This window comes from Ahaetulla prasina, chromosome 3, assembly GCF_028640845.1.
Source record: "Ahaetulla prasina isolate Xishuangbanna chromosome 3, ASM2864084v1, whole genome shotgun sequence".
In the NCBI taxonomy this organism is placed as follows: Eukaryota; Metazoa; Chordata; class Lepidosauria; order Squamata; family Colubridae; genus Ahaetulla; species Ahaetulla prasina.
Window position 1 is genome coordinate 185134410 of NC_080541.1, and position 19306 is coordinate 185153715.

The 19306-nt window shown below is 35.5% G+C and overlaps 1 protein-coding gene across 6 annotated transcripts in view; it reads left to right on the forward strand.

Annotated features, from left to right (window-relative positions):
- The window catches only part of FOXP4 (forkhead box P4), a 196977-nt gene continuing 177671 nt past the window's right edge, over positions 1–19306 (forward strand). Inside the window, exon 1 of one of the 6 annotated variants that reach the window (XM_058178654.1) lies at positions 1–109. The gene's annotated coding sequence lies outside the window, so the exon portion shown is untranslated. Of the gene's footprint in view, positions 381–1249; positions 1375–19306 lie in introns of those variants that run through there. The other 5 variants (XR_009154652.1, XM_058178657.1, XM_058178656.1 and 2 more) reach the window with 5 other exon arrangements.

Below are 19306 nucleotides of genomic sequence, written 5' to 3' on the forward strand. Positions count from 1 at the left end.
CCGAGACTTCCATTGAGGAAAACGGAAGAGAAGAAGGAAGAAGCAGGCACCCCCCCCTCCCCACTACGATACGAGGGAAGGAAACAGCAAAAGCTTGAGCAGGAGAAAAGTATGACCATGCCCGAACTGTGTTAGAGCTTTCTTTTCTTTCTCTCTCTCTCTCGACCTCTCTCTCTTTCTCTCTCCCCGCTCTTCTCCCCCCCCCCTCTCTTTGTCTCCGAGGTGTTTAACTTTGGGGGATCTCGGGCATTTCTGCACCGCAAGGGACGAAGCTGGAGGCGGCGGCGGCAGCAAGACAGCAAGAAAGAGGCAGCCACATGCGCCGAGTGGGGGGTGTTAAAAGTTGAGTCTCGATTCCGGGCGCCGTAAGATCAAAACAGGTTGGTGGGATTTCTTAGCAACCCCAGCGGCCTCTCCCCTCCACCTCCCCAATTCTCCGAAACTTTCATTGTTGATTTACTTTTGAATCCAGGCAAAGGGATCTTTTGTAGTTCCTTCCTCTTTTCTTTTCTTTTCTTTTCCCTCCCCCTTGCTGAAAAGGACTGTTCTGCTTGAAGTCTCAAGAAATTACCCAGAATATTTGCGCCCGGGAAACCCGTAAAGTTGCTCAACTGGCCGAGCTGGTGTTTCTCCCCCCCCCCTCGTCTCCCTCCCCAGGTGTTTTGGAAAACAGGTGTCAGGGGAAGCTGAGATTTCTGCTTTGTTGATTCCTTCTCCCCCCCCCCTCCCCTCTTCTCCCACCGACCCTCGTCCTTTCCTCGCAGTGTCCAAAGGAGAGCGAGGAAAACCCCTTAAGAATGTCGCGGGAGGTTGCGGGCGGTGCGGGGGGGCAGAGAGAGAAAAGCGGCGGCGTGAACATATGTAGAGAAGCCACTTGGAAGGCGGCAGCCGCCCGCCGCTCCGAGTGTTTGCTTTGGATTTCTCTGTGGCTGTTTTTCGCCAAGAAGGCGCGTGAAAGTTCGGGGCACCCGGGACCTGAAGCGGGCGCGAGACAAAGAGAAAGGTTCTGACGGAGGCAACTTTTCGGCCGGGATTTTGCCGAGCCGGGGATTGAGGGGTGCGGAGCCAGCCCCCACTCCCTCTCCCAGGATGGCTGGGGCATCGGCCGGCGACGAAAGTGGCACGTTGGAAGGCTTCCTCTTTGTTCGGGGGCGGGGGCGAAGGCGGCGGCGGCGGCGAGGAGAGAGAGGAGGCAGAGATAGGAGGATCTTGCCTGTGGGGGGGGAAATGAAGGAAGAAGCGGTGAGCGTGTGTGTGAGTGAGTGAGTGAGTGAGCGAGTGTATTTGGCTGTTCTGTTTTTTTGTGAATGCGACTAGGGGTGGGGAGAAGATGTTGCAAAACCGCTTTGGGGTTTCTCCAGATCAATCAGTTCGGTAAGTGTGTCTGTGAATTACAATTTATTGTGATTGACAGGACGGGTTGACTCCAAGGTTTTCGCGTTTATGGCCGTCTTGAGTACACACCAGGGTGGGGGAGGGGAGGGAGAGGGAAAGCTTCGGATCGGGACGGCTGATTCCTGCCCTCTCTCCCCCCACACACACACCTCTCCCCCTCCCCAGCCTCAACTTCACTTCGTGGAGTAACTTTTCTGGCAGTAACTTGGTTCAAATTCTTGCCTAGCAAAAAAACAAAACAAAACCAGCTTTTGAACCACTGTTCTCTTCTTCGGGATTGTAAAACGTTGGGATGGTCGAAAAATATTAAATAGTTAGAAAATGCCTCAGTTGGACTAAATTTTAAATGATTTTATTATAAACAACTTTTTTTTAGTTAATAGGTCTGTTTTTTGAAAGGGTAGGTGGAATAAAAGTTACAAAAGAACATTTCCTTTTACTCCGACTTTAAAGGACGCTTTGTTTTACATATATTTTTATTGCGCAGAATATAACACTGTCAAAGAAGCTCCATCAGTCAGCTTGGCATCATTTTCTTGTTGGCTTTACTTCTTTTTAATGTCACCTATGACTAGAAATGTTAGTTTAGGCTAAAAGTATCAGGGAAACTCCCGGATATGTTATTAGCCCTAATATAGTAAGCTACTTCTAATTCTTTCTCAAATGGAAGAAATGACTTCTATAAATGAATAGAAGCACAAAACAATACAAATATCTATAATGTATAATGTTGATTAAAATGTAAATAGCAGATGGAGTGGCACTTGAAATAACAACATTGCTCAGTGCATCAGCTGAGATTTCTAATTTTAAAAAAATTGAAAATCAAAATTTCATTATTAAGATGAATCTTAAATGGACAATTTTACAATTGTTTCAGATTGGATGTTTAGTTCCCTGATTATAGCCCAGTGAACCTCAGCCGGCCTATAGCCCTATTTTCACATTTCTTTGGGCAACTGAGAAGTTTCAAGCAAGCTATTGAAAGAATTATAGTTTGTATAGATTTGTGAAATGTATTAATCCATCTTTATAATATTCATTTTCTCACAATAGGGACAAATAGTAGATCTATTTCCTGCCCATGTTACTAAAGGTCTGAATTTTCCCCCTAGTTCTTCTACACATATGTTTATGCCATCCCTATACAAAGTTTTGTAAGGCAGATCAGTTTAAATACAATAGGTGCAATTTTTTTCTTTGATAATTAGTTAATGTTTGCATCTTCCATTTTTAGTAGGTACCTGGAACAAACACTCTGTCTTGAATTTCATATTTTGGTTAAAGTTGTTTAAGTACATTTTCCTCAGATACATAATACATGTTGCATAAATAGGAATAGGCATTATATTCTTTTTTAAGTGCAGTATTAAGGGAAATGTGTTGGACACCCTCATGGTAGCTGTAAGCCCTTTATTTATAGATCTCTTTCCAGAGTTCATTGACGACTTCAAATATATACTTCAGCTAGAAACTGCATTTGTCTTTTGAAGGTAAAGTTTATATGGCAGTCTTCTACTCTAGATAGTTCCACTTTTTAGCTCTAGATTAGAACTGTAATATTTTCAGATATTGGGTGGGGGCAAGAAATAGAAGTATTGCTTGATATAATAATGTAGAATATTATTCAGATGTACTATTACAAGAAAGGGACTTGTTCCGCTAATAGGCCATTTTGTATGAAATTTACATACTATATGATATTAACCTTCAGCCAATAGAACTCATCAGTTGTATATGTTAGCTGGTAACAGCACTGAGCACCCTATTGAGAAAGTTCATACAAAATTAACTTTATTTAATCCTATATACATATAGAAGTAAAATCCTCTGAGTACTTCTAAATGGTATAAAATATTCCAGTGCTGCAATGTAGCAGAAGTCTTAATTTTTATTGTGTTTTAAAGTAAAGGTAAGTGATCCTCAGATAATTTGATTTTAAAATATTTAATCTTTTTCATTCTAAATTAGTGAAAAAAAAATCAGGCAGATTCTATGAAATTGGGCAGAAAACAATCTGGATCAGATATATTTATTGTGCAAACCAAATTAGAACAGAAAAGTGATTAAGATTTTTTTTTTCATGTGGGAATGAATGTATTAAAAGTCATTCAGTCTATATTTTGGAGATTTCTTAGAAAGTTATTCAAAGTTCAGTTGAGTCCTTGAATGAATATTTGGTGTGTATGTATTTATAATTTATATGTAAATCTGAAATGTGCAGAGTATAGGTTTATAAAAATAATTTCCTAAAAGTGCAACAGTTTTAACGTATGTACTGTTTTATGTAATTAACTTGGAAACATCTTTGCAGTACAAATTATAATCAAAATCCTGGGTAATCTATTCATTTATGCATTATATGCCAGACCAAAAAAAAAAGTTAATTGAGCATTGAGATAGGAAAGAACTCCAGAATATGAAACATATAGTAGGGATAAGGATGTCTTATCACAGCTCCATTGCACAATATTTTAAGAAAACTAGGAAATTGGCATTGAATTCTATTCTTCTCCAACTGATAACTTTTTAGATCATAAAGGTGCTGAGCACCATGTTATCCTAATGCCACACAGTTTATAATTACAATAAAAAAGACTGCATTTAGGGCTAAAGGATATCAATGAGAAAATAGTTTAGAGGAGTAGTTTAAGTCTAAGCATATACATTTAGATTTAATAATTAACATTTCCGTTTATTGTTCCTTTATTAGAGGAGATTAAAATCAAGAACAGAGAAGAATTTTGGTGTGCTCCTAACTCAGCTTTCCCATATAAGAAAGAAGGATTTCTTAAGACGAAAAAAAAAATCTATAAAGCAAAGAGCAAATAAAATAAGCACTTGAGGCGCTTTCTCTTTTTCGTTTCTAATAACCAAGCCGGGAACTATGTGCAGTCAGTTGTGAAGTTTTTGCCCAAAGAAGCCTAGGAGCATTTCTTTTCTCATGGCACAGGGGATGCTTTTGAATCTGATAATGTTTGTGTGTGTCTTGCTGTGGGGTTGGAATAGGGGAGGAGGGGGGGAGGTAAGCTGAAAATATACTTCTGTTATATGTGGAGAAGAAGATTGGAAAAAGAAAACATTCTGTTGCATTTTACTTTAAAGAGGAATTAAGGTCCAATCCTATGCATACTTACTCAGAAATTAATCTCATTATGTTTAATGGAGCTTACTTCCAAGCAAGGCTGTATACGGTAGTTTTAATCAAATTTTTGTTTATATTTCAGAAATAGGGTGGTGGAAATTTTTTAACCTATATGTTACAGAAGATTGAATGTGGGAAAGGGGCACACATAGATTACCCATATATGCTATTTATTTATTATCCTGCGAGTCTCTTTAGAAAGAATGGAATTGTGTACATTTTTACCTGACCTCTACCACAGCAGGCAAGTTTTTCTTTTTCTCAAAAAGTTGAAGAGGAGAGAGAAAGAGTGGGAGGGGAGAGAGGAGGAATTTCCTTCTTCAAATCTTCCTCCCCTGCTAGCACGTGTGTTTCTTACTAAGGAAGGCATTTTCTCTCCCTAAGATTGCACATCTGTGCTTTAAAAGGGCAACTTAATGTTACAAAGATACTTGTTTCGAAGTTCTGCAAGACATTGGTTGCAGACTGTTAATAATCAAACTTTCAGGTAGAAATAGGTTATTTTATTGATTCCTTATGGAGAAGATTGCTTTTGACTGCAAAAGTGCATTGTTTCATCTGAGGTAACTTAAATTGGGTAGCAAACATTTTTAGCATTATTTATCGGCAACTTCAAATCCCAGTGTTGCCCATTTTGATTTAATTATTTTCCATTCAGCATTGTTGTACTCTTGGATAGAACAGGATGCTACCTTTCAAACTTGGCTACTTCACTTGCCTCCAGGGCTGAGTGGTTTCCTCTTTATTCTGTGAGTAATTGCTGAACGGCAGGTTAAAGCACACCTCCCAAATGCTTGATAGGAAGGAGTGATGATTTAAAGTTAAGTGAGAACTAAAAATCTTTCTTCTGGCAAATGTGAGTAATATGTAAGTGTATTCTAAAATAAACGTATTTTAAAAGTTTATTTTAAATTTTGTTGAAATTTGCTAATTTCACATTTCATGGCTATGCTTCAAACTTGCCAGCTACTCTTAGCCATACTTTCTAATTTGTCTTAGTTATATTTTCTGATTCTTGGTCCTTAGAAGTAATGTCCTTTGTTAGTTATACACAGTCTTTTATAGTAATCAAAAGCTTTTGAAATGTTTGTTTTGTTTTTAAATTACGAATGTAATTGTTCTTATTTGACTTTGTTTTTCCCATGGAGCATTTTAGTCCTGCACATGAAATTTAAAATAGTGTATCTTTTTTTTTTTTTTGCTTTTAAAAAGATCTTATGTACAAAGGATTTTCAAGAAATTTAATCAAGAATGTAGTAGAAACATACTGAGCTGATTTTTTCTAACAAATTCTTAACATGTATTATATATGAATATAACTATTACTATTGAATTTCCATCTATTTAAAGTATCTTTTCTTAAAATTGGGATATCCAAGGAACAATTTAACTACCCAAAATAAGGAAGAAGAAAACATTTAAAAGTGTAATTGTACATTTGAAAATATATTTGTGTAGAGTGAACTAAAGTTCATAGAGCTGTGATTCATAGCACAAACCTGATTTCTCATTTTGTTTATTCTATATGGAAGAATGATTATTGAAGATAAAATGCAAGTACATCAGATCAGTGGGATTGTTGGATTGAGCTGTGGGCACTAACACCAGATTTTTAAAATTTTTGTATTCCATAACATTATCAGTATTTATCACCAAATAGTCTTTACTTGTTTCATATCCTTTGTGTCTTTGGAAGGAGGCAGGATCAAATCCTTTTATTCCCATTTTCTTTGAGCCTCCTTGTTAACCCTCAGTGAGAAAACTTGCAGTAAATAAATGGAAAAATATCAGAATTTCTGTTTTCCTTCTGGAATTGTTACAAATCTTGTAGCTGTATTTTAACTATGTTAAAACTTAAATTCATTTAAGAACCATAGGCATTTATAGAAACATATAAACTTCTGAGGATTTGAGCAAAAGGAGAAAAGCCACTTTCTTTTGATGTATTTGGTAAGCTTTTTATTCTAACTTACTGACATGACTGTACATCTAACATCACACAGTTAGGATGGGAGCTGGCAGCAAACATGAAGAATTCATTCCAAAGTGATTTAATAAGAAATACATGAAATACATAAGTAGTAAGCAAGAATCTTACAAATTATGAAGAATGGGAACTGTAGTGTGTACTGTTTACATATTGATTAGGTCTGCATACCCAAAGACTCAAATGTTATTTTTCAAGTTTGCAGATTGCAGTATCTTGGGTATAGCAGCTTGGTGCTATTTAAAAGAAGCTGCTACTTACTTACCTGCATAAAAAGATGCAACTGAAGTCTAGCTGTATAGGGGAATGCATGCAACATTATACATTAAAAAGATAAAATGACCCATGTGCATATGTGGTGTTAGACTACAGAGCATGTGTATAGTGTGTTCCTTGAGGGCAGGATAGGAGCTAACATGTTTCTGGATTTATCTGGCGGTATTTGATCCTTTCAAACGGAAACTGTTTGTGTAATGACTCACACATGCAGGAGTGAACAAAGCAGTTTTAGGGAATTTATCCATCTGTGAAGATGGAGGTAGGCACTGCCTATACTCTTTTAAAAGTCCAGAATGAGCACCCAGGAACTTAGGACTCTGCTTCAATCCCCCATGGCCCCATTCAAAAAAAGTTTTAAAAAAGCAAAGGCAGAAAAAGAAGAGTGTGGCTGAATTACTTCCATATTTCCAGGCAGCGCTGGAATAATAAAGAGTTGATTTTCACAAGCATTGTTGAAGGAGATTTGGCATGCACGATGACTCCGTTTTTAGCTTGGGTTGAAATTTGAATTTGGCTAAGTAGTAATATAAATACTCCATTACATGCCAAGCTGCAACTTTGTTGGATGGTACAAACTATTTTTGAGGCTGATAAGAAAGCTAATTTTGGTGAAGAATTAAGTCCAAATATGAATCTATAATCTGATCCCATGAGCACATTTTATGTTGTATTCCTTAAGGAATTATGGGATTTGTTTAAAATAAAATTGAAAATAGCAGACTGTATGTACCTTTTAACATTGTAGTTTTTTCTATATACACTTTTAGAAAATATCTCTTTTAAAAGCTCAGACCATCTTAAAAGTAGTGATTCCCTAATAGTGACTAAATTCCAGGTATATTTAATTCAAACACGTATTTAATTTGCTAACCGTAATCTGTGTTCCTAATCCTACATTAAAGGAATTGTCTAGTTTCATTAAAAGAAAAGGGTAATCCCAGTTTATGGTCAGAATGGCAAGGAAGTCCTTGAAGATGGAATAGATCTTTTAGAAGAATTTTTGTAAAATATGCAATTGCCTGAATACAGTAAAGGAAGGTTGAAGTTGTTGAGGTGTGTGAAGGAAAAGTATATCTCTGATTCTAATATAGAAATAACTAAAAAGGGGAAATGGAAAATAGTATTGTAGATTCTTTAGTTCTACAAAATGAAATTATAGAATTTCAGTTGTTGGCATGGCATAGGAATAGCTAGGTTTCTTTTTAATGTAGGAAATATGCCTTTAGGGATGTGATGAAACGAAAGCTTCTGTGTCTTTACAAACAGTTGATATTTAGCATCCCTTCCAATATAGTACTTTATATCAAGGTAGGTAAATATTGTATTTATTGCAAAACTGCTTGAAATGTCAAGACATATCCACTAGATTCTGGTATGATATATATTTAAAACTAAAAAAAAAAAGTCTCAGAGTATATTCTGAATTTAGGATTTATTGCAGTACCAAAAGCAAACTGAACACTTAGTCATTTTATGGAAGTCCACTCTTGGTGACCTCAAACCATTTTAAATTTCACATGCTATTGTAGATAAAAAATGGCCTTTGGGGGCTAAACAGAGTTAGAAGCCTGATTTGTGGCATATAAGCTGAAGTTCTAAGTCTTCTAGTAGTCTAAACTTGTTTCAAATATGTCTACTCCTAAGGTTGAATGTCTCTTATGTACTTTTTCCAATATTATTGCTGATTGCAAATTCTTAAAGTTGGCCTGAATATATCTGAGAGTGCTGAATTGGTGAAGGCTGCTTTGTAACGTCTGCACAAATCTTTTCTTGCAATTCAGTTGTATCAAACTGATTTAAGATATGAAACACCGTGTTTTACATGGGAAAAGGTTGACTGCATTTGGGAAGCAGTTTAGATCCTTATTTGTAAGATATAGATTGGAAAATTATGGTGCTAAATATCAAGTGAGTGAAACTTAATATTTAGCAGTTATTTGTAGCATTTATTCTGCAATCTGACCAGCACATCAATCCCTTATCAACTTTAATCGATTGGATTTAAGAAATAATCTCATTTCAACTCAGGCTGAAGTTGCTTGTCCTTTGACTAGTCAGGGCAATAGAAAGAGTATCATTAAGAAATACCCAGTGATTGGTTCTAATTCCAGCATTGTCTCTAGGGTGGTACAATATTTGACATAAATTGCTTCTAATTAAAATAGGGAAACTCAATCTAACTAGCCACAAAATATAGTTTGTGGAACTAATTTCAGTATAGTAAACATTACTCAGAAGAGCACTGAGATCCAATATGGCTTTCCTGGCTTACCCTGATCTTAAAACTTTGGTTGTTCTCCAGTTTTTTCATTTTTAGTCTTTTCTCCATTCTGTATCATGTGCTGATAGAGGACACAGTTTATATAGAGATATGGTATTACTCCCCTGCCATCTTGTTACAATTACTGGAAGTGTCCAAATCTACCAGCACATCATTGCTGTTTTAAAGAGTATTTTCCTTTGTATCTTGTAATTGCTTCACATTTGTTTGTCAAGGTTCCTTAAGTTTCTCAATAGTGGTCCTTGGCAGCCAGTGGAAGACAAATTGTTGCCAGTACCAAATATTTACAGCAATAATAAATATTTAATTGTGCAAGTCCCTTTCTCCTTCCCCAAAGTCAGCTCTATTGGCTTAAGACTCTGGCTACAGGATCTGGCAGGTTGGGTCTGCTCAGTAATGAACAGTGCCCTGGTTTTCCTCTCTGCCTTTGTTTATTACAAGGGTGGATATATTAATCAGAAGGGGTATGGCAGTTCATAATGCCAAGATATTTTTTTAGCGAGCCGAACTTAACAGACTCTTTCCTCTTCCCTCATGAAAAAAAGAAAAAAGCTGGCTGACTTCTTCAGTAAATAGAAGGGAAAGTTGGCACTGCATGATGGAGAACTATGAGGAAAAATAACAAAAATATGTAGTCACTTGAAAGCAAAGCAAAACACCTAGAAAAAAGTTTTCTGCAAAATGTATCTAAAGTGGTGCATTTAGATCATATCTGTACTTTTGTTAGACCAAGTGACGTAGTGACTGGTAAAAGTCTGTTTGAACCTTATAGTGTTCAGTTTTATAATGGGATTTTTAAGAAGTCGGTGGAGCCAGGACTCCTTTTTAAAGTTCTGATTTTCAGATTCTTTAATAAATTACATCCATGACTTACTTTTCACCTATTTTTGTTTCCTATGTTACATAAAATCAGTTTTAATGGACAAAGGCTTCTTTTTTTTTGTGGTGAACTGAAGCTCTGCAAGATTTTGCTCCGCGAAATAGCATTCTTACCTACCTACCTTGTTTATTTTGATAAAATTATGATTTGGTAATAAAATACGTATTTGCTTTGAAAGCACCCCACATAACTTCATGTCATGTAAATCCCCCCAAGTTATCTTTGGCAGAATGAATAATTTCTGTCTCTCCCAAACTCTCAATTAAAAATGAAAAAACAACAACAAACTTCTGTTTGCCTTCTTGATTTCAAATGGATCCATATCCCCTTCTATTTATTTTGCATGTGTGGAACAACTTGATTGTTTTATGTTATAAATGAAGTACTTACATTTTTAAATTTGTATTTTCATTGATCTTACCACTTTTAATATGGTATTTTTGTTTCATTTTACTGATGCCCTCTCTATGGCAGATTATTTTCCCAATATATGAATGTAGAATTGAGATGGATGCCACGTTCATCCATTATGATAGGTGAAAATTTGTTTTTACTGCTGTTCTCTGGACAACTCAAAGTCATCCAGAAGAGCAAAATAATCATGGCTTGTTTGGCTTTTTCATCATTCCATAGGCTGTTTGTCCAATTCCCAGTCTGTTTTCCATCTATGTTTTTTCCCAATATCATTAGAGTATGATATCCCAAACATCCTAATAATAATGGAGGAGTTTCCCTCTATGCTTGCTCGAAAGAAAGATTTGTTTGTGGGGCAAGTATATTTTGCTTATGTATTTATTGCAGTACTTTATGAATGCAGGTTTTTTAATGTATATGAATCTGGGCTCTTGGATTTTTAAAGACTATTTTCTTTTTGCAAAGTATGTTTTTGTGCCATTTAAAAACAATATTGGATGATTCTTGTTACTTTTGTTTTTGTGCAGTATATCTTCCTATGTTTTCTTTGGGTGAAGTGTTGGTATGATTTTTTTTCCTTGGGAAATGTAAAGTTTACATCTTGTTTGTTTGTATTGTTCCTTTTGTTATTTTCTGTTTGTGTGAGTTTGGTGGTACAGCTATGAATTTTTATATAATGTATGTATTTTGCCCATGTGTATTTTTCTGAGCTTTGCAAGTTTTCCATCTGTGACATGGATATTTTTTGTAGTTTGGGGAAGCAGATACATGATTTGCATTTAGTGATCAGTTCTTCTCTTCTGCTTTCGACTCAGAGAAAACCTAGATACAGACACATTTGTTATCAGAGAGGAGTTGGAAAGAAAATGCAAGAAAGTAAAATTTAAACTGACAAATAGTACCTTTTAAATCTGCTCCTGGCTTGCACTTTGGACTGATAGAGCGCTGACTCACTTAAAAATAAGCCAAGGGTAACATAGAATTCAGAGTTTCAGGTGTGAAAAGCTAAACTAAGGTTTTAGGATTTAATCTAGATTAGCATTTGTTCCCAAATTAAATTCTGATTTGTTACCTTAGATAGATTCAGATATTAAAATGAGTTATGAAGGAAACTATTTGTGGAATAACATCATGTATGAACATGTTAAAAAAATACTCAGTTACCCAGAGAATTTATCTCGGAATGTCACTGGTAAATGCTATTCAATATCAGGTCCAGTTTTAATGATTGATGCAGAATTCTTTTGAAACAATTCCCATCTCTGTTTCTTTGCTATGCAAAATATATACATCCCTTTGAAAGGAAAATTACTTTAGCATTCCATCACCTCATTTCATATCTAGAAAAGAGGATGATTATTTTACTTGTTCTCAACTTTGACTTACTGTTGGATGTTCATAGATACTGTAAAATCTTAAAAGTAACCATACTGTGGGAATTAGTATCCTTCCATCATTAGCCCAGGATATGTCATCAAATAACATTTCCTGGGCTATATTCTCTGAATATTTGCAGAAAAAAGCTCATTCTGATGGACAAGAGGATTCAATGTCTGGTAAGTTTTTTAAGTAGAAAACTCAGTAGCAGAATGCCTTCAACAATGTTATAAATTGCTCAAAGTAAATAATCTGATTTTATTTCTGGAAGGAATAATGATTAGCGATATAAATTCAAAATTTGCAGTAATACTATCCTTTATGGTAAATGATTGTACACCTTGGTGATATTGCAAACATTATTAATGGTCAGCCAGCCACTATATCTAGAGCAGAGCAAGTACAAAGTCATCCTATATAATTTAATTTTGGCTTTTTAGCGATACGTTTATCTTGTAGTCTTTTCTCCTTTATCAATTTATATAAAAAGTAAACTGAGATTTTCATCCTCAGTTTACTTTTCTCCCTCCTTTTTTCAAGCTTGACTTACTTGGTATCCTTGGCAGTGACATGATGTTAAAGTCTTGGTGGTACAGTTTCTTTGGAAGCTGCAGAAGACATTTATATAGGTAGTCCTTGGCTTACGACCACAATTTAGATAAAAAATTCCATTGCAAAGCAAGGTGGTTAGGTAAGTCATGCCAATTTTATAATCTTTTTGCCATAGCTGTTAAGTAAATCTCTGTTTTTAACTGAATCAACTGTGGTTCTTAAGAGAATCTGGCTCCTTCCATTGACCTTGTCAGAAGCTGGCTGGAAGGTTGCAAATGACCTTGAGACTCGCAACCATTTACATGCATGCCAGTTGGCAAGTGTCCAAATTTTGATCACATGACCTTTGGGATGCAGCAACTGTTGTAAGTGTGAGGACTGATTGTAAGTCACTTTTTAGTGCCATCACTAAATGAGTGATTGTAAATTGAAGATTACCTGTATACCTGGTGTATTACACAACCCCTTTTGGAGCAACTTTCCAAATTAAGTACCTCTAGTATTGCTTTCTGAGGACAAGAGTTAGTCGAAACATTCTAGATCAGGAGTGTCAAACTCCTTTTCATTGAGGGCTGCATTAGGGTTGTATTTGATTTTGGGTGTGTGTGCATGGCCAGGATGGGCATGGCCAGCTCAATGTCACTTGTGTTGGGGGCACCTGTGGTGGCTTGAGCACTCTGCCAGCGAAAACGGGCTCCAGAGCTCCGTTTTCAGCTGTGACAGCTTCTTGCAATCCTCTGCCAGCATAAATGGAGCTCAGGAGGGCCACAGGCGGCCATCGCGAGTTCTATTTTCATTGGCCAAGGCACCTTGGGCCAGTCCTTTGCTGCTTCCAGGGTGGCCCTGCAGGCCAGATCTGGGCCCTGGGCTTTGAATTTGAGACCCCTGTTCTAGACTGTCTACTATTTTAATCTACATCTAGCAGTGAACAATTAGACTGCACATGCTCAGGGAGAGCTTTCCCAGTGGAAAACAGAAAGCTTATTTATATCAATTTTGAAAGATCATGAAACAGGGATAAAATACAACTGATGAAAGTCTTTTTCTTTTCTTTTTTCTTTTTAATAAAAGTTTTTTTTCTGATGAAAGTCTTTTCAACATGCTTACATTATACTTGGATATACTGGTAAATTCTAAGTCCCTTGTGCACACTTTCTTTCACTGAAAATTGTAAAATGTAATATTCAGAATGAAAAGCTGTTTATTATCTATACATATGTAAGGATGTCTGAATACAGAGATGTGTATGTTTTGATAGTATGATACCAAGATTGCATCTAACCCCTATTTGGAAAAAAATGGGGGGGGATGCCATGGTTATTCTCCCTATTTTAATTATCATTTGTAGTTTGTGTATGCGTGTGATGTCCTGTGAACATTTTTCTTGACAATGGATCATCAGAAATAAAGGCCTTTTTGATATCAGCAGAAGTTTTTAGGCTTTTCTGTCATGTTTTTACATGTCAGGTACTAAGTCTAACAAGAACTTTTTGCTTTTACCGCTACCCTGTTTCTTGTTCTGGTGGAGTAACCGTATCCATGGGGGTTGTTGAGCTATTCCCTGGTGGGATGCTGGGAGGAAACATATCTGGGAAAACCTTGAGAGATTTTGTCCACAAAAGCAATTGGAGGGGAGAATTGTGAAGGAACAAAACATTTATGGAAAATATATAGCCAATATATTTTTGGTAACTACAACTAAGTATGGTGACTGGTAAATTGATGATGTCTTGGGGTTTTCTTACAGTACTTTGTCAATACATTTAATCAATAATTATTTAATACTGGTTCTGGCTATTCTAGTGCCATGGTAAAATGATGACTTTGTATTTATGATACTTTTTGTTTTGGGCAAAAACCTGATTTTTAGTTAGAACAACAATAAAGATATTGAGTTCCATAGTTCATAGAGTTATGTAGTAAAAATTCTTCCTAGGACTGTAATATTTCAAACTGTAGGTAGCTAAATTACATAGATGAATATTCCTTTTTGGTACCTGTTTAGTCTAAATTAAACTATTTCCCCTGATGTGCCGGACTTTTGTCTCTATGCAGGCAGTATATTATCCCATTACTTATCATTCTATAACTCTTTGTTTTTACCGACTATAAATTGTTCTAATGTGATTTTCCCTCTAACTCTGCTTCACAGTGCATTCAGTGCAACAGTTTCTAAAGAGGTTGACTTAGCATTATACTGCACATGAATCTGAGAGAATTCTGCGATGAATCTGTTTGTCTCATAGAAATTTTGGTGGTGTTAATTTTTGTGTGATTCGGGAAATTGTCTTTCAATTCCTCCCACCCCCCACCCACCTCAAAAAAATCTTGTGAACTCAGAGCTGCAGACATTCCCTCTACAATTTGTCATATTTGATACTGGTTCTTTGGTCCTGTTGCCCAGGAACTGGCATTTCTTAAGTACTTGCTTGATTTTGTCATTTGGATCTAGATTGGAATAGTTCTCTTCTCTCTTCTACTGCTTCTCTATTAGCTTTATTGGCAGTTAATTTATATATTCTTAAACACAGATATTTTATAGCATTCTGCTGTTTTAATATTTGTATTGCATTTTACTGTGAAGAACAGCATATGAATATTCAAGAAGAGGCTCTAGCTCTATGTCTGAACACAACTCTCTGCATTCTTAATTTTTGGCTCTGATGGCTGGAGGTTCTAAAGTTGTACCTCAGAAAAATCTAGCAGGAAAGAGCTCCAATAATGGCTTTGCTATAAATTGTCTTGTCTAGATGAGTTTATATCACATTTTTTGAAGTACTGATTAAAAGTAAAAAAAAATTCACATAGTTGAGAATGATCTTTATTAACCATAGGAGTATTAAATAATGAGAATTATGCTTACATGTTTCCTTACTCCTTCTCTATTATATGATAGGAAAAAATCTGGATTGTTTAAAACACATCTTCTTGTTACATTAAAGTAGGAAATACAGCTTGATTTCTGATTGTAAGTAGAGGCAGAAACCAGAAAGATCTGGTTTCTCAGTACATATATAATGTGAAATTAAGGTTTAATAAAATCTTGCCGTTTCTAATCCTGGTACATAAGAGATGAAAGGGAATGAATAGAAAATAATAATGATTTAATTCAGAAATGTACAATGATATTTTCCGCTATTAAATCCTAACAATATATTTTTGTCTAAAAATATGTTCAAAGTTTTAGTATATTTTTACTGTATTATCAATTTAATAGATAGGTATACTGTATGCAAGGTAAGCTTTAATGGGATTTTTTATTAGTATAGATGGAATCCTGAACTGTTCTTGTCCTGCTTAGGCACTCCCATGTTGTCAACTCTGGAGATGTATGTGCATTTTGTATGATTCATTGTTATATAAAACAATGTAAACTTAAAAAGTACCCACCTATTATTATTTCTCTTCTCCCAAATGTTGGATAATGCATAGATAGCTACTCATTACAAAAATCCAGCTGTCCAGTAGTCTATGCTATGAACTTTACAGTTCTATACTATCGTCCAATATCAACCCACATGAAATGGGTTATATCAGGGTGCAAATGAAGTTATGTGCTTTTGAACTTCAGATTGATATTGATATAGTGTTCACTGAGGTAGAATCTGTTGCCATTATGTGCTTGGTATGGTTAAGTTGCAATATTTTTTTAAATTACTAATATGCTAATTTGAAAATGAAAGTCCACATTGATGCTTGTAGAACTTGCCAGTGGAGAAGAGATTCCCATATGAATCATAGGCATAGAGGGGAACAACAATCTCATTTTTCCAGTGTGTATTTTGCTGGATTGTGAATATCCTCTCAGTTCTCAGTGGAACTGAAGGCCCCATCATTAAAGCTGCCAATGTAACTGATATTTAACTTGCTGCCATGTGGCATTCTTATTGCAGGTTAGAAATTAAATGGATAGGGAGATTTATTTTGTGTTATGAAGATGGAGGTGTTGCCCAAGATATGTGAGAAACTGTTTTTTTACACATTGATGCTTACTATCCTGTGGTTATGTATGTTCTAAATTCTTCAGAATTTTGAGTCTAATTTGTTTATTCTATAAAATTGTAGTAAAAATCTTCAGAAAAAACAATAACACTTAGAACTGGGCTGCGCTATGTGATATGTGTGTTGTGTTTTGGAGTTCTTAAGAACAACTTCGTACAGTGCCTGTATAAGAAGACAAGAATGCATAGGGATAGTGTCCATTTAATTATTGTCTTTGTTTTTAGATTGTCTCCATTTGTTGTCTTAATCCACTCAGAAAAAGTATTTTCGGATTTTCAAAGCAATATGGAAATGCTTTCAGCAGAAATTGTTGTAGCTGTTTTTGCTGCCTCTGAATTTTATAGTAGTTTAAACTCTGGCACAATTGGATTTGCAGAACTACAACTTTTTTTAAATGAAAAAAAATATAGTTTTAGTTACACCTAATGTGTGTACGTGTAATATTTCATGATATAAACTGTTTAGCTTTTGCTTAATAGCTTGTGGTGGAACTAATAAACTAATTTACCATGTTGTTTCCCATGTTGTTTCTTGCATGACTGAAGTTGCTGATTCAGTTTCTTTTAAAGCTGAGGAGAAAATAGATAATGTGTCCAGAGTTCCACTAATAAAGTGTTAGTATTTTGCATTGTATGGACCACAGAAACTGTCATTACAAACACTGTGGCTTATTAGAATGAGTGAACTGCCATCATCTATGGACAACAACATCTGCACCAGAATGCTTCATGTGAAAAATAGGATCAGACTGAAATTATAAAGCATATCTTGCAAAAAACAGTTTTGTTTTTGTTTGGGCCGCGGTGTGGCTCAGGCTGTAAGACAGCCTGTTATTAAACACAGCTGCTTGCCATTACTGCAGGCTCGAGTCCCACCAGGTCCAAGGTTGACTCAGCCTTCCATCCTTTATAAGGTAGGTAAAATCAGGACCCAAATTGTTGGGGGGGGCAATAAGTTGACTTTGTATATAAATATACAAATAGGATGAGACTATTGCCTTACACAATGTAAGCCGCCCTGAGTCTTTGGAGAAGGGCGGGATATAAATGTAAATTTAAAAAAAAAGTTTGTCTTTCAGGACAAACAATAAATGATACAATAAATGACACAAGGGTTGTGGTTGCTTGACTTTATGCAATTTCAATTGGTTTGACTAATACTTAGTCCCTTAACTACTTTACAGCAAAATCATGGCAATGGAGAGTTTGATCCTATTAGAAGTTTGTAGTTTCTAAACATTGCTTTGCAGGTTGGGGAACGAGATACCTGAATTGAGAGAACTGATAAGGCATTCTGTGGGTGTTGTATGTCTGCTCACACTTCATAAGATGTTGTTTTTAACTCAGTGTTCCTTCCTTGGATGTTAGATTCAGCACAAAAATTCTGACCTTCATTAAATCAGACCTTTTACCTTTGAATTGGAGATCTGTAACTTAAAAGTCAGGAAACGAACTATAAATTAACATTAAAGCAGAGTTCTGTTTTTCTTACACATTTGTACCCATCTGTTTATTTTAGTTTCCTATTATTATGTGACGTTAACGTTGCTAATTAAGAAAATCTTTTTTTCCAAGATTTTCAACTCTCCCTCTCCCTCTCTTTCTCCACTTACCACTTATCTCATATTAGAAGATGACCTTGGAATTTGGATAGGAGTGCAAAGGAGAAGATACTTGTCCAGATACCATGGCACCAGATAAAGCTGTACATTGCTTTAAAGCTATAATACCAGTTTGCTTTTGAAATAGTTCACTGAAAACCAATGACAAAGTATTCATGACTGTTAATCAAGACATGCAAAAATAATCATAAAATCCTTTGGGGCCTAATTTAAATTTACAGTTCTATTCTTAAGTTAGTCCATGTAAAATGTATTGCAATAGTCTTAACGTTTTGGAAATGTGGAAAAAAACCAAATTATATTTATTCAGATATGAGCACATATGAATTATCAGTTTCCAAAGAGAAAGCAAAATTAAGAATCTTTAGAGGCAAATTCTTCCATACTAGATTGGATATAACTCATCTGATAGCCATTATTTGTACATCTTATTTGAAGTGATTATTTTGTTTATTGGTTTGCATACAACCAGTTATTGTTAGATGGAAACTGTAGAATAATAGATTCAGATAGGTGTCTTTAGGTTATCAGATCCATGTTTTAAATGGAGGACAACAGAGATAGTTAAGTTGAGAATTGAGTCTTGCCTATATCAGTGATATCTCAATCCATATCTCAGATAATCTCTCCCTGTGGTTTTATATAAAACTTAAACATTAAAGAAGATAAAAGATGCTTTCTAAACCCATTGTTTAGCTATGTAGAGGCATAGCAAAACTCTTCCTTTATCACTTTCTTAAGCCAATCATCCAAGTGCTACAGTGATTATGTTTCTGTGATACTATCAAGTTGTAACCTAGATGAACTGCCCAGAAACGTACTAAGGTTTATGGTGTTGAAAGTCTTATCAGAAGTGCAGACCCTTATTCTTTCCATTCAAATAATCTTGCCAGTTGATCAGTCCAGTTCAGTTTTGAAACCTGATTAAAATGAGGCTAGAAAAGCAATTTCATCCAAGATTGTATGAAGTTCCCTGGTGACTTTTTTTACAAGCACCTTGCCCATTCATTAGCCCATATATGAGCTCTTGAATGTAAGAGGATTATGCTGGATCAGACTAGAATCTTGTCAGATCCATTGTTGTTGATATACCTAACTTCTGATACTGGAAGGAATATTGTATAACCAAGTGACTGGTAGGTACAATATGAACTGTATTATTCCCCTTGAATTTATATAATCCAGTCTGAAAACTCTCCTTACTTATATGTTTGCTACATATCAGATAATCTTTTTGTAGAAATAATTCCTCTGATCAGTAGTAGGAATCTGTAGATACAGGAAATGCGAGAATAGAATTTAATTTACTTCTTGCAATAGACTTAGTTTTTCTAGTTGGGATAGTACTGATTTATTTTGGAGTTATATAAAAA